General features: G+C 38.7%; 1 protein-coding gene across 1 annotated transcript in view; it reads left to right on the top strand.

Moving 5' to 3' along the window:
- Positions 1 to 7,167: 7,167 nt before the first annotated feature.
- The window catches only part of LOC120406425 (bifunctional heparan sulfate N-deacetylase/N-sulfotransferase 4), a 302,448-nt gene continuing 286,563 nt past the window's right edge, over positions 7,168 to 23,052 (top strand). Inside the window, exon 1 of the mRNA XM_039541294.1 lies at positions 7,168 to 7,477. The gene's annotated coding sequence lies outside the window, so the exon portion shown is untranslated. The remainder of the gene's footprint in view (positions 7,478 to 23,052) is intronic.

Here is a 23,052-nt window from a genome sequence, read left to right as displayed (position 1 = left end):
CAACAACAAAAACTTCAAAAACAGACTCCAATGAGAAACTGCACAGAATTGGAAATAATTTGCAAACTGGACACCATTAAATTAGGCTTGAATAAAGACTGGGAGTGGATGGGTCATTACACAAAGTAAAACTATTTCCCCATGTTTATTTTTCCCCCTACTATTCCTCACACCTTCTTGTCAACTGCTGGAAATGGGCCATTTTGATTACCAGCACAAAAAGTTTTTTTCTCTTCTGCTTGTAATAGCTCACCTTAACTGATCACTCTCATTAGTGTATGTATGGTAACACTCATTATTTCATGTTCTCTGTGTGTGTAGATATATATATATATATCTTCCTACTGTATTTTCCACTGCATGCATCCGATGAAGTGGGTTTTAGCCCACGAAAGCTTATGCTTAAATAAATTTGTTTGTCTCTAGAGGAGGGAGAGTATTGATAACCCAATGCACAGGGTATGGAGACTCTCAGGTTGGGGAATCTGCCTCATTGCAAAAGATAAACACACTGTACTGTGAAACTGACTGTGAAATAGATGAGTGTTTATCTTACAATAAAAAAAAAGAAAAGAAAACCGAAGAATCTCAAATTTCCAAACCACTTGATAAAACAGATCTCCCAGACTAGATTACTTGGAAAGCATTTAAGGTCTTTATTATCTTCTTTTTTTTCCCCCAGGTCCTCTTTTTGCATGTAGGGTATTCATTCTATCACTATCACTCCTACAACCTGATCATCCCTTTTTGGGCAAAAAAGGTGTGTTTCAAATAATATTCTTTTCTGTATAGCATTTTACATTGTCAAATCAAAGATTATCTAATACCCTTACAATATCCCTAGTAGGCAGAAACATATTAATATCTCTATTTTTCATATGAGAAACTGAAATAAAGTGGCCAAGTGACTTGCCCAAGGCCAAATCTGTGGCAGAACTGTGATTAGAGCACAAGACATCCAGATTCTTAGCCTCATGCTCATTCCTCTAACCCACATATCCTCTCAAATGTAAATAAAAAATAGCTGAAACAGAATCGTTCTAGTTGCACCTCCAGCCAGTTCCCAAGAACTGTACTCTGCAATCCATCTGCAGTAACAGAGACATTCTCAATGTACGTGGTTATCAATAGCCAAAACTGGATGAAGAGGGGTCAGAAATTCAGTAAAGTGAGCCTAGTTATAAGTTATTCTGGGATAAAAATATAAATGTTTCCTAATGACAACTGTGGAAGCAGGGAAAGAATTAACATGGATTTGAAGGGGATCTTAATGCATGTCAGTCAGTTAGCAAGAGTTAGCCCAGCTGTAACCCTAATGGACATGAGACTTCTAGAAGCAAGGATAGTGTGAGGCAGAGGGAAAGAACTGTGTAAAAAGTTATTACGACCTTGCAACTTGTAACCAAATATGCAGACTGGTGTCTTCTAGGAGTGAGAAAAATAAGATAGCAGGATGGCTTATGTATAAACAAAATGCAGTTGTTGCTCATTATCGTCTGTATTATTGCTAGTTATTGTCTGTAACACAGGTATAAATGCTTGCTGTAATTGTTTACCAGTTGAGAGACCTGTCCGGGACTGGGGCGACCCTGTGTCCTAGGGCACTTTCTCCCTCCATTGTAATTACTGGAGAAATAATAAAGTATTTGATTTTGCTGCACCCAAAAGAAAAAGCGAGAACTGAGTTTTTCTCCGACACAACCATTAATAGCAAGATGTAGAGGTGACATTAGTCAAGAAGTATGGCTGTATGATATAAAAAGCCTTTATTGTTTAGCCAAGGGGTGTTGGCAGTGGGAGAAGGTATCAAGCATACTGTTAATACCCATTCAGGAAGGTGTGGCACAGGACGTCTGTGCATCTGTGTGTGCAGGCAGCCTTGCACAGGTGACAATGACCATTGCAGTGTCAAGAGCTATATTCCAGCCATCCACTTAGAATCATAGAAGATTAGTGTTGGAAGAGACATCAGGAGGTCATCTAGTCCAATCCCCTGCTCATCCCCAATTAAATCATCCCGGCCAGGGCTTTGTCAAGCCAGACGTTGAAAACCTCTAAGGATGGAGATTATACCACCTCCCTAGGTAATCCATTCCAATGATTCACCACCCTCCTAGTGAAATAGTTTTTCCTAATATCCAACCTAAACCACCCCCACTGCAACTTGAGACCATTGCTCTTGTTCTGACATCTGCCACCACTGAGAACAGCCTAGCTCCATCCTCTTTGGAACCCCCCTTCAGGTAATTGAAGGCTGCTATCAAATCCCCCCTCACTCTTCTCTTCTGCAGACTAAACAAGCCCAGTTCCATCAGCCTCTCCTCATAAGTCATGTGCCCCAGCCCACTAATCATTTTTGTTGCCCTCTGATGGACTGTCTCCAATTTGTCCACATCCTTTCTGTAGTGGAGAAGGGCAGCAAAACTGGATGCAGTACTCCAGATGTGGCCTCACCTGTGCTGAATAGAAGGGAATAATCACTTCCCTCGATCTGCTGGCAACGCTCCTATTAATGCAGCCCAATATGCCATTAGCCTTCTTGGCAACAAGGGCACACTGTTGACTCATATCCAGCTTCTTATCCACTTTAATCCCCAGGTCCTTTTCTGCAGAACTGCTGCTTAGCCAGTTGGTCCCCAGCCTTTAGCAGTGCATGGGATTCTTCCATCCTAAGTGTTGGACTCTGCACTTGTCCTTATTGAACCTCATCAGATTTCTTTTGGCTCAATCCTCCAATTTGTCTAGGTCACTCTGGACCCTACTCCTACCTTCCAGCATATCTACCTCTCCCCTCAGCTTAGTGTCATCCATAAACTTGCTGAGGGTGCAGTCCACCCAATCGGCCAGATCATTAATGAAGATGTTGAACAAAACTGGCCCCAGGACCGACCCCTGGGGCACTTCACTTGATACCAGCTGTCAACTAGACATCGAGCCATTGATCATTACCTGTTGAGCTCGACGATCTAGCCAGCTTTCTATCTACCTTATAGTCCATTCATCCAATCCATACTTCTTTAACTTGCTGGCAAGAATACTGTGGAGACTGGAGCAAAAGCTTTGCTAAAGTCAAGTGCAGTGGCATTACTCCATTGGATGGATTCGTGTAAACTAGAGCATATGCCCTGCCAAACTAATCTCTGCACAGCTTGTGCCAGTAAGACATTCAGAATGAACATTTCAAGTAAAAATCACAGACCTGATTCATCATTGTTTTACTCCAGTTTTATGCTGGAGTAATGCTATTGAAATCAATGGATGTAAGACATGGATAAGTGTTGTGGTAGGCAGGAGGGAGTCTGAGCAGCTTTTTTTTGCTTCGGCAGTTTGGGCGGGAGTCCGAGCGGCTTTTGATGCACTATCAAAACAGTTTGGAGACCACTGAACTAAGCAAAACTTCCATTGACTTCAATCAGAGTTTATCCTTAGTAACAAGAATTGAACAGGATCCCATATGAACAGGATCCCATATGAATTAAACCCACAGATCGTAGGCTAGTGCAGACAAGTATAGCATGACACACATAACAGTGGTCAGCTACAAAGGCAGACAGTTGCATGGTGAAATGCTATGACCAGCAGCAGAAAATGAGACACAAATTTTGTAACACAAGGCATATAAAATAAAAAGAGTTTGGATTAAAAATTGATTTAATCAGTGTTCATATCACCAGATGATTTCTCTGCAAGAAATGGCAGTACATCACACTCACTTGAAGTTTAACTGCACATCCCCTGCTTTTGATAGATGCCCGTCTAACAATTGTGAATCATCAAGTCTATCAGGTACAGTACATTGCAGCCAGTTACACACAATTAAATCTTCAAGTTGAACCCTGAAAGACAAGATATGTCTCTCCTATAATAATGCAGAAGACACATTAAAATGCTTCCAAAGTGTTGAGTTTTCATCTTCTTTAACTACACAAGCTGTTAAATGTCTCTGTAAATCATTCTTAGCTCTCTGTTTTAGTTGTTTCCTTCATAATACTTCAAAATACTCTGAGTCTAGAAAAATTAAGTCTTTTTAAGTTGAGAGTGACTAGGAAAATCATCAAGAGCCTCTTCTTTATGAACCAAAAACATTTCCTTGTCTTGTGAGAGTAAGGAAAGGTCAGTTAAGGTTCCAGAGTGCCACATTAAAATGAGAGAGACAAAGTGAGTGAGGTAATATCTTTTATTGAACCAACTTCTGTTGATGAGGGAGACAAGCTTTGGAGCTTCACAGAGCTCTTCTTCAGCTCTAACAACATTTGGTCCAATAAAAGACATTACCTCACCCATCTTGTCTCTCTAATATCCTGAGAGTGACATGGCTTACTTGCATACTTTAAAATGTGTTCACATCTACTATCACTCTGCTCTAGAAAGCTCCCACTCTGATAAGTCAAAGTCAGAGGAAGCCTACTTTAAAGTAAAAATGTAGGTGTTAAATGTGTATAGCTTTCCTTTCCCATATCTTTCGCCTTCCTAATCCTTAATTTGTTCAAGAAAATACATTATACATAAATCTTTTGGATTGCACATGCGCTTCCAGATTGATTCCCCTTTTTGAGACATGATATAGTGGCTACTGTTAAAAACTGGACATTTAACATCGCCAAGGGTTACACTTACCACATTATTTCACATTCTAAGTTAAAGGAATGCTGCAAATAAGACAGTAAAGGCAAATAGTGAGATGTGACACTGTAAATATACAGTTTTTAATGGTGACATCTTTGTAACTATAATATTTAAGACCAAATTTATATCCAGGTTTCTAAGTGGGCACTTTTCATCTACTATTATTTGTAGTACTGAGCACAATAATGTCACTGAGGCATCTAGGTACATGACTGCACTCACAAATCAGGTACTTATCTAAGTGACCTAAATTGCATGCAAAAAACTCTAGAGCTACTATTATAGCTTTTGATGGAGACCAATGTCTGAAAATCCATTAGGGCAGCACATTCTGCTTGGGCTTTTTGCTGGTGTACAAGAAGGATAGAAGACGCATCACCCTCTATACAAGCAGGTACAATCCCCACTAAAAAACTCATAGGCACTAGCTACTGGAAAGAGAAAGATGAGGGGGGAGTGTGGGATTATGGCTTCCTCCCTTGTCAGCTATCACACATTTGCCAGGCAATGGAATATATGCTGCACCTTAACCAAAATTCCTCTTAGGGACTCCCAGCTGCAAGGTGGTGTCTCTATATCCTCTCCCAATTGTGGGTCATGACGTCAGACACAATATGCTTGCAACATATACATATATGTTGCAAGCAGATTGTATATATATATGTATATATACACACACATACAGTGGGAAGTATTAGACATCCTTATCTGTAGTTGTCACTACTTGTGGAGCCTATAGTTATCACTACTTGTACAGCCTATAATACAGTATATGAACTAATGTATATGCCGGGCACTGGAGTAGGGAAGTTCTTTACATTTATTTATACCCTTGTAAAATTGTGAGTGTCTCAAATGATTCCATGTGTGTTTTTTTTATTTCATATAGTTTCTTGTCTTGGTCTATGTTGGGGAGGGAGTTACTATTCCTGAAGGCTGTATACATTTTTTTCAGAGGTTAAGAACAATAAAGCATATCTTTAATAAATATACAACCATGCTCCAGAGTATCTTGGCAATGCACATTTCTTTCATAAATAACAATATCCCCTCACTGATATAATAATATATTCCTTGTACTGCTGTCAAATAAGATACAATAGCTTGATTTTTACATATTTATATATCTTCTACCGACCCCATGACTGACTTGTATTGGAATGTACTGCCTCTCACATTAGTAACAAGATATAAACAGTAATACTTCTTTAGAGAAAGTCCTGATCAATTGCTGCATGATCGGTGTGTTTGTTAGGCTCGATAATTTTTTTGAATACAAGCTAGTCAAAATAACCTTTTTGGGACAGCATTACAAATTCTGGTTATCAACGCTTCCATCTCTCTAAGATTTTTGCAAAGGTTTGGAACTTTTCTATTCAGGACAGTACTCCTTCTCCTTTGTTGATATAGCTAAGTTATTTAAAGGTGAGCCAGAACATTACCTCAGCTGTTTCCTACATGATGGTAAAGTGCCAATGTTGCTGGGACAGAAAAAGTAGACATTTTACATGGGGATGAAAGTCAGGTGAAAACAACTAAATAAAACAAGCCCCCTAAAACAGCCTTATGACACCAGTTGTTTAGTTTCTACTTTCTTAACTCTGAAATGAAGGGTAGTCATATTACTAAATTAATTTGTAAAGAATATGAATTCTTATAAAAATCTCTGCTATCTTGTGTGCTTGGCAGTGCTTAATTTGTGCCCCGGTTTGCCAGGGCTGAGTCCTGGTACCTCTAGGCTTGCCATGTGAGTTAGGAAAGTTAAAATAAAATTGTTTGAGCCCAGGCATCTAATTGCTTGAGTCCCAGCACTGTTGCTTGGTCATCAGAATGAAAGTCCACAAGCAGAAACACTTTATTGCAACAAGGAGTCACCTACAAGTAAGAGACATAGTGAAGCCTATGACTGTAGCTAGAGAAAGTACACTTCTGCTTTGTTATAAGGAGAAATGTTTAACAAAAAAGCTTCAATAAATAAAATGTATCTGGAGAAAATGCTCTGATAAATCATTTATGAGCCATCCTTCATCTGATAAAATTAATATTAACTCTAACTTCTCCCTGAGTAACCAAAACAAGGCTTTTTATAATTGCAGGCAAAGCCCCAAACAGCCCACACATATTCTCCTGTTACTCCAGCTAATTAGACCCAACAAGTTCTCTTATAAAACTGGACCCAGCTAGTCTCTTACTCCTCCTCCCCCCCCCCCCCGCCCGCCTTCTTTCTTCAGGAGGGGCTAGTCTGTCATAGATAACAGGTGATATGGTGTAGTTACTAATCAGTCCTGTTCCTCTAGTGTACTCTGTTCTGTTTTCTGACCCTAATGCCAGAAATGAGTTTTTAAATGCTGAGTGATTTTTATTTGCCTTCTAGGTTTTGATCCTTTAAGGGTTCACATTTTCAAGCTTTTCTGCTCAACCATAAGGGCTAGAAACTTATTTATTTTTATTGAAAGTAGAGATTTGCAGGTAATTTTCCTGACTTCAGGAGGTAGGGCTTTAAAAAAAACAACATATGACAAGACTCTCATTAAACTTGCAAATGTTGGCAACACAATCAGAGCAATCAAAAGGGGAGGGTGGCCCTGAGGCCTGAATACCAGTGCACCAAACAAGTTTATTTAGGAATAGGGGAAGGAGAAAGTATGGAGAAGAAGCAACAAAATGCAGCTTCCAGATGAAATGCAGGGAAATAAGTCTAGTTAACAGCCTGACAAATGGTAGTCTTTTGAAAAAGTGGGAGTGGGACTAGGGAGATGTACATTGCTAACATTTAAAAAGAGGCTTATCTGTGAGGGTTCTGATCAGAGCCTAGGAAGGAAAAGATTGGGTCTGGACTCTTCAGCTACAGGTAGGCAGTTTAAAGGACTTAGCTTTTTGCTAGAAGGTTAAAGTAGAGTTTTCCTTAATATTGAATCCAAATGTATGAACCTCCAGTAAAAGGCTTCAGAGGGACAATTGCAAAGCCATTTAGGGGACTTTTTTAGGGATTAATAAATGCATGCAGAAAGCTAGGTTTAATACTGTTAACTGATGGATCCACTTATGAACAAGCATCAGTGTGTCAGATTTATTAAACATGAAAAGCCTCATGCTCCCTTTGCTGGCATAGTAGACTTGGAATATTAGGCAGGAAATAACTTTAGAATTTATTGGGAGTGAACTGGAAGAGCTCAAATCAAAACTGACCAGAATATAGATGCTGCAGTAATGAATATGGGTGTTCAAAGGAGGGTGCCAGCCAAAATATAAGCCAAGATACTCTTCATGTTGTTTTAGCCTCCTTTAATCACACTCTATGGCTTGCTATTTTAGATGTCCAGAATTATAGGTATCTTAAGAAGTTTACACTGATTTTGGAAGACATTATCAAATACTACTGTTTAAATCTAAAAAGACAATTGCAACTTCAAAGTCTTGTTGATGCTGTTGGAAACCATTGTGAGCTGATTTGGAAATATTAACTATGTATATTTGGTTGGTAATTAGGTCAATTATTTAAAATAATAAAAAAAACAAATATGCACTTCAGTAACCTTACCTATTTTACAAGCTGTAGTTCATGATCAACTGCTAACAACTCTTACATCTGCCTAAACCTCAATCAGCCCTGCAGTGATTGAGCTCTGATAATCAACACAGCTGCAATATTGCAGATGAGGTTGAAGTGTATTTCAAAGTCCTGGGGACAACTCTAAGAATGCTCTGCAAGCACCCCCTTATCAGTTACTTTCAGGGGATCTAGAATCAGTATATCTATTGATCACAACTTGCAGTGTGGAAAAAGGCAATGTTTCAGGTAGGCTAGTTATATTATCACTGGACTGTTACCAATTTAGAACATAGTATAGAAACTGAGTCTGGTGCTACAGTAGCCCTTGATAGGGGCATTCTTAAGGAGATCAAACCTGGCACATTTGTGAACAAACTGTAATTCATGATAGACTTAATCACGATTGTGAACAAAATCTTTCATTTTTCAAAGAGAGGATTACATAAATGCTTGCACATTTGCAAAATCTAGAAAGTGCTGCACTGAGACTTGCAGCAGTGAAAGACACATGTATCCCTCTTTTTGTCCAACAAGTATCTTTGGGAATGACAAATTGGAAAGGGTAAAGATTTTTTTTGTCAAAGCTGAAGAAAAAACAGTACTATCTGCTTGAAGCAATTGCTGAACATATGAAAATTAAATTAAATTCATAAAGCTTCAGCAATCATCTTTCACATGGGTTCAGTGCTGTGACTCCAAACAGTGGTTTAGTAAGAAAAAAGAATTGGTCTATTAAGTTAGTATATAAATTGACAATATTCTGGGGCATTATAGGTAGGTGCTGAGTGAGAAGGAAAAGGTACATCAGAGGTTACAAATAAATACCATCAAATGTACAACAAATGACAATGCACCTGCACATTTAACAAAACATTTAGCTTCTGGGTCACCTGCCTTTCAGAATGTATTGCTCTTGGTCAAAATAATGTCCTCCTTGTCCTGTAGCACTGAAGTAATAAAATGTGGGTTTTACACAAGGAACTCAAGCCACTGCACATACATCAAGGCAGACTCCACAACTTATTGGAGGTTTGAGTGAAGCGCCAAGTTTAGGTGTTCTCCAGTCTCCTCAAACTATTCTCTATTGGCTTGAAGAGGGAACACTCATGGACACAAAGTAAGCACTCAACTCAAAATTGGGGCAATCGTGTTTTCTTTTGGACAAACAAATCTGAAATCTTACACAAAATATAATAAACAATGAAGTTCCCAGGCTGTAATTTGGTGAGAAGGTCTGAATGGAAGATAATCAGGTTGCACAGATGTCACAGAAAGCATAGTTTGGTCTGCAGAATCTTTATTATTGATGATAAAGCTTGTGAGAGAAAGAATGAAAGTTGATGCTGAGTGTACGGTGATTTTGCAGGGCTGGCAGTTGGGAGAAAAACACTGTTTCCCAGTGTTAACAAAGGACATTAAATATAGAAGTTACATAGGTGCCATAAAAAGAGAGGGAAGGCCAATAGGTATATATTATTAGTCTTTAAATGTCTTTGAGTGTCTTTGACACTGTCTGGTTTCAAAATTATTATTCAATAGCTGAATTCACCAGAGGTAAAGACATGCCAATTTACTGGGTGAATTCCCACCACACCTGATCAGTACTGAACATTGTCCCCAGATCAGGGCCATGTAAGATGATGTTGAGCTAATGCAGCATGTGATCCTTGTTAAGGGATACAAAACTTGATATTTTGCTCATTGACATTCAATTTGCTAAAGAAAATGGCCACAAATTGGAAGTAGAAGAGATTGTAACTACTTAAGTAAAGCACTTATAGTAAAAACTGTAGGTTCCCAAATTCCTATTTTGGTTGCTATAATCTAATTGGTAATTTTTTCAGAGACAGATTAAAAAAAAAGTCAATCCAAATATACACTTACATAACAGTTTAAATTTCAAAAAGTAATTAGTGATTGTGGGTGCCTCAATTTTTCTGTATCCAAGTTAAGATACCTCAACAGACCTGTTTTCCAGAGGGCAAGTGGCTGGCACTTTTTCTTGAAATAAAGGTGTAAAATGATGGGCCTTGCATCGTACCCTGAAGGTTAACAAATATAGTCCATGATTGGCTAAAAAGAACAGAACATGTGTCTGAGTCAAAGGCCTTCCATCTCTGAAACAACTCTTCCCACTCTGCACTGAATTCACAAGGATCTCATCCAAAATATGAGTTGTGTGTTGTAGCATCCCCTTTTGCTGGTTCTCCACCACTGTCATCATCAATGCAGTAAAAACACCAGTTCCTCTGAGGTGCCCTTTAAACAACTGTGTAAATGGGATTTGGCCCTTCTTGTTCTGCTACATAAATAAAAAGTGGGAAGAAGGCAGACGGGAAGAATGACAAAATTACTTATGTTTTAGTTATACATATCTCCACGTGAGAGCACACAGCTCAGTGATTTTTTAAGATGTGCTATAAAAGGAGTTAGGTCTGTCCAAACACAAAAAGAACAAAATGTCAGTGATTGGTGTTAATAGGATATTTGTTCAGAATCCCAGTCAAATTCAGTTCTAAATGCTGAGCAGTAACAGTGGGCTGTTTTTCCTAATTTGGCTTGGCTACAATTCAATAGTGCTCTTAAAAACCTTGGTCCCTAAAAGTGCCCTTATAAGCACATCTCTACAAAATGTGTTCACACTCTCTTTCCCTCTCTGCTGATTTTGCTAACATATTCATTGATTTCAAAGCAACAGCAAACAAGATTACAGTGTAGAGCATGTCCTCATCATTCATCCACTCTGTCATTTAATTTGGTCTGTAAAGAACCACTATTGTTGTGGGGATGAATCAGCAGACAACGATAAGTGATTGCTATTCTGAAGAAATTATTTTGCAGCATATTTCTACTCAGAGCAAGGGGGACATCATAATCATCACCATCATTATCATTCCTCATGACACATGTTTTATTGAGAAAGAAAGAGAGTACCTAGGTAATATTTACTGATTTACATTAACTTTACCCAAAAGTCCTTTAGGGCATCCATTTTAAATCCCAAAGGATCCTTCATAGGAGGGAACTCTGTGCATTTTTAGGTTGGTTTCAATCAATCCTTACAAGTGAACAATAAAAATGCACTCTTAAAACTAATCAGGAAATCCCATACACCATTTTTATCATAGCATTCTTCCCACTAATCTTAATCTTTCCTTTTGTCCTTCATTCCCTCCTCCCCACCAAGAAAATCTAGGACATAAAATAGGGCTTCCCTAACAGTGCAGCAATCTGATGAGAGGGGTCATGAAGATAATTTAGTCATGATAAGAGATCTTGTCTTGACTGTCTTTGGTCTAGGAAGGCAGTTTGTGAATGATTGGAAACTATAAAAATGGTCTTCAGACCATGACTGTAAAACATTCTTTCTGCTTGCTTTCCTAGTCAGGGGATTTAACTGAATTGGATGCTTTCACTCCCTTTGCCATACTGTTACATTATTCATATTAAGTATTGACATTGTATTTTACAAGTATATCAGCTTGTGTTTTTTTTAAAAAGTGCTACTGACATTATTGAAAAATGAAAAATCTTTAGAATATCTTGAACTCTGCTTACAAAAGGCTGTTTTTCTCAAATTAAATATTGTGCTAAACAGTCCAAGATTGTTAGTGCTAAATTGTGATGTATGCATATAAATGTGTGTATATGTATATATGCTATTTTTAAAAATGTATTTGTGGACTGTGGTACTAGAACAAACTTTTTGGTTACTTAGCCTTAGACTGAAGGTTCAATAGAAACACAAATCTCAGCCTGTACTTTCAAACATCTGTCTTCTGAGGTTGTTGACACATCTTGAGATTGGCAAATCCCCATTCCTCACAACTTCCCCTTGCTTCCGAAACAATTGCCCCTCCCTCTCCCAAAACTATTAGGACCTCGTTTCTTATCTTAGGTGTCTCTGAGTGGGTGGTTGTGGAGAACCCAGGCATTCCCTTGTAGCAACTGTGATTATATGACTCTGCTCTGTATCTTATCTGCAAGAAGGATTGTCTTCACTCTCACAGCTCTGAAAGGAGCCTGGCACATGTTTGTCCACCCTCAACCCTAGAAAACCTTTATGATTTAGGCAGGCTGTAGCTTGAGCTAGATGCCTTCCTGGAGCTGCCTGCTGTGGAGGCCAGGGGCGGCTCTAGGCACCAGCAAACCAAGCTGTTGCCTGGGGCGGCCAAATCTAGGGGGCGGCAGGCTGGGCCGGTGGACCTGCCGCAGTCATGCCTGCGGGAGGTCCACCGGAGCTGCGGACGACCGGACCTGCCGCAGGCAGGACTGCGGAGGGGGCGCTCGTCCCGCGGCTCGGCTGGACCTCCCGCAGGCATGACTGCGGCAGCTAAGCGGAGCCGCTGGACCCGCAAACCGTCCGCAGCCGTGCCCGCGGGAGGTCCGCTGTTCCCGCGGCTCCGGTGGAGCTCCCGCAGTCATGCCTGCGGCAGGTCCGCTCTTCTCGGGGCTCCGGTGGACCTGCCGCGGGAGCTCAACCGGAGCCGCGGGAAGAGGGGACCCGCCGCGGAACCGAGGAAGGGCGGCGCAGCACACCGCGCTGCCTGGGGCAGCCTATTTTCTAGAGCCACCCCTGGTGGAGGCGGGTGCCTTAGTTCCTTTGGAGAGCTGGAGGAAGATGGAATCAAGCAGCACAAGTCAGAAGGGAGAGAGGTCAGACTCCATATTCTCCATGAGGACTGCCAAAGAAGTAGGGGAGGGGACTTCTGAGAGAGATGACAAATGGAGAAGAATGGAAAGGATGTTCAAGTTCTTCAAACAGAAGCCATCAAGTGAACCAAACCATGTGGAAGGCAAAGGACTGTACTATTAACCTGTTTTATATTATTTATGAATTGTGTATTATAGGTAAAAATTAGTGTTCACCAGTAAAAAGTCATTGTTAAGATACCCAAACATATCTGGACACCTATTCAGAGACATTTCTGTGGTAAATGTCAATGACATTATTCATGTGCTTGAAATTAAGCATGTTAATAAGTGTTTGATCCTGGCCTAAGTTTTTTAAAATGAAAGGAAATGGAAGATAAACAGGTTTATCACTCTGCATGGGTAATTATTTTTCTAACAAAATATTGTGGCTTTAATCCTGATGCAAGAGCACTCTCTTCCCTGATCAATAAATAAACTCTTGGTTTGTTTTTTTTCTTAACATATTTGGCACAGCCATATAACTGTTTATTTTCCAATAAATTTGCTTCTACTGCAAATAATGATTGGTGCACTAGGGTAATTAGTAAATTACTCTTTAATTTCTGGCAGAAAGTAATTTCTAAGTAACTACTGCTTGCACATATATAGTAAAGAAAAATATCATATAATCTACGGAAATAATTAACAAAACAATCTGAATGTTAATGGGGGGGGGGGTATTAAAACCATGCATAGCTTCAAAATGAAAAGCTCTTTATAAATCCTTACAGGGAAAGGGCGGGCATTTGGGAACCTAGTGTTTTTTGTGTAATTACTAATTGTTTACAATTTCATCCCCAAATTCGCTTGCTACCATTTAACTTTGCTTCAAAATTGCTGCCTGCAGTGACATCTACTGGCAGTAGCTGGCACTACTTTAGAGTGTTCTACAATAAGAGCCTGGGAATTTTTGGTTTCAGAGTGGGTTTTTCTATACTTGGCTCAGTTACACAAGGTCATTCTGATAAGCTCCATTTCTTATTCTTCCCCCCAATCCATTTTTCAAGTGAACTATCCATTCATTTGGCATATAGAGATCTGGAAACTAGTTTTAAAATATTGTCACATTTGCATTGGAAGCATTAGAAACTCAACTTCAGTCTTTGGCAAGTTGCTGACAGCTGGTTGACTCATCACCCAGAGGAACACATCTGTTCTTCTCATGGAATATTTTTAGTCATGAAGTATGCTGTATGCTAACTAACTGCTGCCTGGTGTGAATTGTGAATCAAATTCTAACTCTATACATTTTCCATGTGAGCTTTCTTTTTGAAAGAAAAATTGCACTGATAATTAAAAATGTGTGTGTAGTATATACAGGAAACTGTCTAGTTCAATTTTACCAGTTTCCCTGATACTAAAAATTTAATCTTTTCCTTTAGGTAAGTGTTTCAATACTTACTCTAGTGTAACATAAGGTTATTTTTGTAAGTGGCCAATTCTAAAATTATTTATTTCATATGTTCATTTTTACATATTGACATGCATTTAAAATACATGTACATAAAATGAACTGCCATTTAAAATATATGGGAAGATATTTTTATTTGTGGTATTGGATATTTTGTGTAATCGTTTAGTTTCTCTAGATATTTTAAAATCAAATTCAGTATCAAAGTTTCAGTAGTTAAAAACTTCCACAAAGTAAACAGCCTAATGTGATCATCCCCAAGAAGACCAAATATAATAAGCTCCTTACAGTATTATTCTAAAAGTGGACATTTAATGCATCTTTGTTGGAAACATTCTATAAAGCATGTGACAGACATAAATGGGGAAAAGAAAGATATGAAGGAAAAGCGTATTTGCTTTGACCTCAGGATATGATTACATAGCTCCCAGGATTCGATAACATAGTCTATAATACAAGGGTTACCCAGTTTTTTCTCAGTATAAGTTACTGTAGACATAGCACTCTGAACAGAAGGAAGGACAAGGAAGACTCACTCACATGAAATGCTGAAGTTTATTACAATAAAGACTGAAACAGACTTTTACCATCACATCTTCTGCTGCCTCCTTAGGTTCCCTAGGCAAGGCTGCCCTTTCTGTATAGAGCTGTTCCCAGACTTGATTTGCCATGTCTGGGATCCACTAAATGTTCAAAAGCTTACCCCCAAAAGGGGTCCAATCAAGTTGAAGGATCCAGTTGTCCCCTCATACCCTCACTCCCAGTCCTTTTTTTTTCTCCTGCCCCTGACCAATCTCATACTTCAGAGGGTGGCACTGGACAGTCACAATGAACAGCTCCTTCCGGTGCTCCAGTTTGGAGAAATATCTCCCATTTAAACTGTCCCTTAACAAAATATTCAGTTTAACATTGTTCCCAACACAGTATTATCACCCCTAGGTATTCAAAGACAGGGGGCAGGCCTCAAAAATCATGAGATGATTTAAAAATATGTTTGGCTATTTTTATTTGCCTTCTGGTTTCCAAGCCACTAGGGTGCATTTGGGTGACTTTTTCAAGCTTTTTTCTGCAACCATGAGGGTGAGAAACTAATTTTTAATGAAAACTGAGATTTTTACCTCACACTTGCTGCCAGCAGATGTGGCTTTAAGAAAAAGCCAACCATTACCAATGAAATCATGAATGTCATTAAGTGACATGTAAGTCATTTGTCAGAAGGTAGCTGGGCTTCTGAAGGGATCAGGCCCAGCCTACCTCTGACAGGCTCCACAATGGGAAATGATGTAGCTCAGGTTCAGGTGGAAGTAGTTAGCTCCTGAGTAAACGAGGTAGTTAGGCAGGAAAATACCTGGGCATGATGAAAGGTTGAGGAGGTCAATTAGAGAGAGCACTCCAGAGAAGAAAGGAAACTGCCAGAGAGACTGAAGGACTGCAGAGAAACCGAAGATCCGCCCAGCAGATCAGTGAAAGAGGCTGTCAGAAAAACATTTCAAAGAGGGAGAAACAGGGCAGAAGGGGGCAGGGGAGCTGGGGAGAGTCTACAGAGACAGGAAATAGCTCAAGAAACAGCATAGGACTGAGAAAGACTGGTCTGGGTGTCTTAAACAAGGGCCTTGAGCTGGAACCCAGTGGAGTGGGCATACAGGTCTGGTTCTCCCAGTCTGATGTTTTTTACAAAAGATGACCCTAAAGGCAGGAGATCTAAGGCTTATTAGCCCATATTAGAGCTATGCTCAGCTGCAAGTGAGTGCTCAGGAGGTGACAGTGCCCCTTCTACATCATTGTACATAAATAAACACCAATATGAGAAATATAAGCTTATTTTTCCATGGCCCTTCAAAGGCACTCTGAGATTGTAGAACCTTACTGGCTGATACTGATGAAACCACAGGTTCCCATGGCTTTAATTTCCAATAATACAAGCCTACCTCTGCTTACGGCATTTTATCTATTAATAGTTTGAGTGCTCGTACTATCACACAGTTTGCCAATCCTTACTATTGATTTGTCAGGGTAAAATCTGTAATACAATTTTAGTAGCATTAACAGCTAAAGTAGGAGACATATATGCTTTTAAACAGCAACCACAAGATTCTTGCAGCCCTTATATATAGTATATAAGCAGGACTGGAAAATATCTTGCTTAAAAGTGATCAGTGGATTTCAGAATCTCTTCCCAACTTTTCCTACTAATATGGTTCTATATGAAGTAAATACACTGTCCCACCTTATATTCTCCTATATGAGTGAAAGATCATGGAATTTCAAAGCTTTTGTAATACTTTTGCACTGTGGAAGGTGACTGGAAATACTTGCTACAGTTAATGTTTTTATTTCCACCTCCTCTTTTCACTCACTATTTGTCTTCCAAAACATTTGGCTTTGGAGCTGAAATCACTAATGTTTCTTCTCCACCAGAGAATGAAGTTTGTTGTTTTAATTTATGTGGAGTAAAGGGGCCGAAAGAGTTAAAAGTGTGAACACAAATAGAGAGAGCTCAGTCTGCTTAGTACCATGGCAAACACATCATAAAAAATCCTTTTATTAAAGATACAAAAAAAAAAAAAAAGAAGAAGATAACATAAGAATGGCCCTACTAGGTCACACCAAAAGTTCATCTAGCCCTGTATCCTGTCTTCCGACAGTGGCCAGTTCCAGGTGCCCCAGAGGGAATGAACAGAACAGGTAATCATCATGATCCATCCCTTGTCGTTCATTCCCAGCTTCTGGCAAACAGAGGCTAGGGACACCATTCCTGCCCATCATGGCTAATAGCCATTGATGATCCTCCATGAATTTATCTAGTTCTTTTTTGAACCCTGTTATGGTCTTGGCCTTCACAACATCCTCTGGCAAGGAATTCCACAGGTTGACTGTGCATTGTGTGAAGAAATACTTCCTTTTATTTGTTCTTGTGTTATGAGAAGTAGTAAACAACACTTCCTTATCTACTTTCTCTACACCAGTCATGATTTTATACACCTCAATCATACCTCCATTTAGCTGTCTCTTTTCCAAGCTGATAAGTCCCAGTCTTATTAATCTTTCCTCATACAAAAGCCATTCCATACCCCTAATAATTTTTGTTGCCCTTTCCTGAACCTTTTCCAATTCCAATGTATCTTTTTTGAGATGAGGCAATGACATCTGCCCACAGTATTCAAGATATGGGTGTACCATGGATTTATATAGAGCCAACATGATATTTTCTGTTCTTGTATCTATTTCTTTCTTAATTATTCTGTTTGCTTTTTTGACTGCCGCTGCACATTGAGTGGATGTTTTCAGAGAACTATCCACAATGACTCCAAGATCTTTCTTAAGTGATAACAACAGCTAATTTAGACCCCATCATTTTATGTGTATAGTTAGGATTATGTTTTTCAATGTGCATTAATTTGCATTTATCAACATTAAATTTCATCTGCCATTTTGTTGCCTAGTCACCCAGTTTTGAGAGATCCTTTTGTAGCTCTTTGCAGTCTGCTTGGGTCTTAACTATCTTTAGTAATTTTGTATCATCTACAAATTTTGTCACCTCACTGTTTACTCTTTTTTCCAGATCATTTATGAATATGTTCAATAGGACTGGTACCAGAACAGACCCCTGGGGGACACCACTATTTACCTCTTTCTACTCTGAAAACTGACCATTTATACCTACCTTTTGTTTCCTATCTTTTAACCAATTACCAATCCATGAGAGCACCTTCCCTCTTATCCCGTGGCAACTTACTTTGCGTAAGAGCCTATGGTGAGGGACCTTATCAAAGGCTTTCTGAAAATCTAAGAATACTATATCCACTGTATCCCCTTGGTCCGCATGCTTGTTGACCCCATCAAAGAATTCCAGTAGATTGGTGAGGCATGATTTCCCTTTACTAAAACCATGTTGACTCTTCCTCAACAGATTATGTTAATCTAAATGCCTGAAAATATTGTTCTTTATTATAATTTCAACCAGTTTGCCCGTTACTGAAGTCAGGCTTACAGGCCTGTAATTGCCGGGATCACCTCTGGAGCTATTTTTAAAAACTGGCATCACATTAGCTATCCTCCAGTCATCTGGTACAGAAGCTGATTTAAATGATAGGTTACAGACTACAGTTAGTAGTTCTACAATTTCACATTTGGGTTCCTTCAGAACTGTTGGGTGAAGACCACCTGATTCTGGTGATTTATTGCTGTTTAATTTATCAATTTGTTCCCAAACCTCCTCTAATGATACCTCAATCTGGGACAGTTCCTCAGATCTGTCACCTAAAAAGTCTGCGAAGACTGATGCAAAGAATTCATTTAGTTTCTCCACAATGGCCTTGTCATCCTTGAGAGCTCCTTTAGCACCTCGATCGTCCAGTGGCCCCACTGGTTGTTTAGCAGGCTTCCCGCTTCTGATGTACTTAAAAAAAAATTGCTATTAGTTTTTTAGTCTTTGCCTAACTGTTCCTCAAATTCTTTTCTGGCCTTCCTAACTGTATTTTTACACTTCATTTGCCAGTGTTTAAGCTCCTTTCAATTTTCTTCACTAGGATTTAACTTCCAATTTTTAAAGAATGCCTTTTTGCCTCTCACTGCTTCTTTTACTTTGTTGTTTAGCCATGGTGGCTCTTTTTTGGTTCTCTTACTATGATGTTTAATTTGGGGTATATATTTAAGTTGAGTCTCTATTATGGTGTCTTTAAAAAGTTTCCACACCACTTTCAGCGATTACACTTTTGGCAGTGTACCCTTTAATTTCTGTTTAACTAACCTCCTCATTTTTGTGTAGTTCCCCTTTCTGAAATTAAATGCTATAGTGTTGAGCCACTGTGGTGTTTTTCCTGCCACAGGGATATTAAATTTAATTATATTATGGTCAGGATTACCAAGCGGTCCAGCTATATTCACCTGTTGGACCAGATTCTGTGCTCCACTTAGGACTAAATCAAGAATTTCCTCTCCTCTGGTGGGTTCCAGGACCAGCTGCTCCAAGAAGCAGTCATTTAAGCTCAAAATAGGGTAGATTTCTAGGTTCAGTTATTACTAGTCTACTCTGAATTTTATTTTTATTATTATGTTTCAGTAGTTTCAGTTGCCTCTTTCATATGGATCCTGAATACACAAAAACCAATGCATCAAAGTAGGAAGGATGCTCTAGTTGATAGGAAATTAGATTAGGATTTAGGATACCTTGGTTCAGTCCTGACTCTGAGACAAGCTTCAAACATGACGATGGGCAAGTCACATAATCTATTGTGTGCCTGATTTCTACATTTGTAAAATGAGGATTATACTTCCCTACCTCACATAGAGATTGACTTTGTACTACACACAGATTGTGTGAAACTGCCCTCCAAAAATAGTTTAAAAAATCTTTAAACACTTAAATAAACCATTTACAGTTCTAGATTATTAAACAGAGTTGTTTGAAATCTCTATAACCAAATAACTTTTTGTAAAATCCTTTAAAAAATGCTGTCCATAAACACATGCATAAAAGACTATCTTTAATCATGTTAGATTCTCATTGATTTCACTGAGGACTATTCACATGCCTAAAGGTAAGCCTGTGATTATATGTTTGCAGGATTGGGCCCTATCACTTTGAATAAAACCTGCAATACAATAGGGACTATGCTGACTACATGGCCCCTGAGACTTAATCAATCAAATGATTATACTGTCCTGACTCTGACAGTATATATCACTACATTTTAAAATCTTGTAAACTGGCATCCTCCTTCTATCCTAAAATCTGTGAATGTTCAAGCTGGTTGGAGAATTGTGTTGACTCCATAAACATTTGCAATGAATCCAAGATACTTATCAGAGTTTCATTTAAAAACAAAAACAGAACAAAAAAGCCACTTGAACTCTTATTCCATGTTCATCTAATTGTTTAAGATGGTCTCCAACTTTCCGTGATACTTTTAAATTTTCCACTCACAATTAAATCAACCAGAGAGCATCTCACTGGAATCTTATTCACTGATGACTGGAAAACAGCTGGTGCTGAAGTATCACCAGATGGTATTTTCATATAGCAATATAAACCTAAATGAGTGTTTATGGAGGCATAATTTGTAGATTGTTGTTCTATTATTAATGTGCTAGTGTGCTTGAGATCCAGTTCTAATAAACTTTTTTGGACACAGAGACAGTTCATCAGATGCACCAAGGAACTACCAGATCCTCTTTGGTTATCATTTTGCAGTCATAACAGAAGATGGACCTATCCAGTTTTTAGAATCTTGCAATTGGTGCAGTCCATTCCATATGATCTACTTTCTCTATAATATCAAACTTCCCAGAGTCTCTCAGTTATTTTATCCTTTAGAATTTAGGACACAGAACGTGCTTAGAAAAACATGTTCCTTTATTGTTGTTAATCTGTATTCACCAAAATACCCAACTTAGTTAAGCATATGCATAATGTTCACTTTTAAAATATACACATATTTAACTTCCTGCCAACTCCATGAGAGACAAGAAACCAAATCTTTGCCTAATAGCCCCATTCCTGATCTCTGGGCAACATATCTGGATTTCACAGTTCACATCTTTCTCTTCTTTTGATATCCTAGGCACTGTTTGACCCATGAAGGTTTTTGGCTTAACATCTGGCACTTGAAGTGGTAGTTCCTTAAACCATTCCTTATACTGTTTTTGAGTTAATAATTACAGTATTTTACCTGTGTGCCTATCCATTTCCATACTATGGGCTGGTTCTCTATTTCAGTGTCAGTCATAGTTTCCAGATATTCATTTTTCTTTTAAGCCATTGCATTAGGAAGGGATAATTCACTTCACTTTCTTATCCAAATCTCTTTCTGCAGCAACATTTCCCTCACTTTCATTTGATTTCTCTAATGGTTTTAATATGGACACTTCTGCTTAGCTTTTTTGCTTTTGATTATCAACTGGAGTATATTTATTTTCTGTGCTATTTTCTTCATGTCCAACTTATGTGCCCCAATCTCCTGGCATTTATGAACTTCTGAATTTCAGTATTGGCACAGTGCTTAACAAAAGCATAGGTAAAATCTCATACTAGCTTTGAATTTAACTTCTGAACTGGGGAACTACATGTCTTTATTTCATTTGCCCATTTTTCCTGCACTCTCGTGTTTGATAGATATATACACAGCCTTTTTTATGGCATGAGCTGATTCTACTATACTTTGTGTGTCATGAATTTAACCTATGCAGAAATCTGTCCAGTGAAATCTCTTCTAATAATCTCCAGAATAACAATGTTCTGCCATTGTTGTGAGTGGTGTTTACTTATTTATTTATTTTTTACTCTTTTTTCATTGCAAGAGCCATAAGGGGGAGAGATGTAAGATCAACGGAACTGTTAACTAAATTCCAATTGACAGACCAAATTTGGTCCTTGGTTACACTTGGGCAACCACCTTAAGACAATGGAGTTGTTCATATATAAGTGAAGGCACAACTTGACCTGCAGAGTCATTACTACTAGTGATGATGTGCAAGCAAGAAAGAACACAATTTAAATGTGAGTGCCATATATTGTGTCTGATCTGTACCAATCTACATAGTGCAGGAACAAGGAGCCTCTTATCCCTTGTATCTCTGGACAGGGTCTGGGTTTTATCTTAGGGTCCCACTAAGGTGACCAACTAGCAAATGTGAAAAACCAAGACACTTTGTGTTTTGTGGGGAGGAGAATTGTTGCATGTATAAGACAAAACCCATAATATCAGGATGTCTGGTCACCCTAGATCGCATTAATTTCAGTGGGCACTGAATCAGACTCTTGTGTTCAGATTTTCCAATGGGACAGGAAGGCATAAGAGAAAGTAGGGCTGAGACCCTGTCTTCCTCCTGATCATTAGTACAGTTGGTCTTCTTTGGAAGAGAGTGCACATTCCTCCCTCTGAAACTGAGACACACCTGCTGCATTCCTTGAGGCAGGGTATTTCCATCTCACTCTGAAAATGGAGCCATGCCTTGAAGGTAGAACTAAGTTCTGAGCTTTTTTGGCTAGTAGTTAGAACACCTATGTTGTTTATCCAAATGCTAGAGCATGTGTAACAAACAAGAGGAATTGGAATTGCAAACCTATGAAAATAAATTTGATCTAGTTGATGTTACTGAAACCTGGTGGGATAATTTGTGTAACTGGAATGTTAAAATCAATGGTTATAAGCTATTTAAGAAAGATCAAGTGAGCAAAAGGGGAGGCAGAGTGGCACTGTCAAAATGGTATTACCTGTTTCTGAGTCACAGAAAATCTGGAAGAAAATTATCTTGAATGCTTATGAATAAATATCCTAACAGATAAATCATAAGATGGAGTATGGGCTGGTGTCTTCTAGAGAGCACCAAATCACACTAGGAAACAGGCAGACTGGCTTCTTACACACCTATCTATAATGTACAGGGGGGACAAAGCTGCATGATTATGGGGGAATTTCTAATGTGTATACAGAATAAAGTTCAGATTATATACCTGTTGCTTTAAAATAGCCAATTTCAAAAAGCTGAAAACAAGTATGAGCCAAATCTATTGAGAGGAAGAATTAATCCGAAAAATGGGAATGATAATTGAGAATTGTTTAAGAATGCTTTACCAGATGCCCAAAAGTCACAATCAGGGGAAAAGGCCCTATTGGTTATTTAAAAAAAATGGTTTTGAGGGGAAATAAAGGCAGAGATTATCTATCTATCTATCTATCTATCTAAACTATCCATCTATCTAATGGAAGAAAGGAGAAGTTGATAGCAATTAATATAAATCAGACCTAGGAAATGTAGAAAATTG

The sequence above is a fragment of the Mauremys reevesii genome, linkage group 5 (assembly GCF_016161935.1).
Source record: "Mauremys reevesii isolate NIE-2019 linkage group 5, ASM1616193v1, whole genome shotgun sequence".
NCBI lineage: Eukaryota > Metazoa > Chordata > Testudines > Geoemydidae > Mauremys > Mauremys reevesii.
The sequence above is the reverse complement of the archived record's forward strand: the minus strand, read 5'-3'. Positions and strand labels throughout refer to the sequence as shown.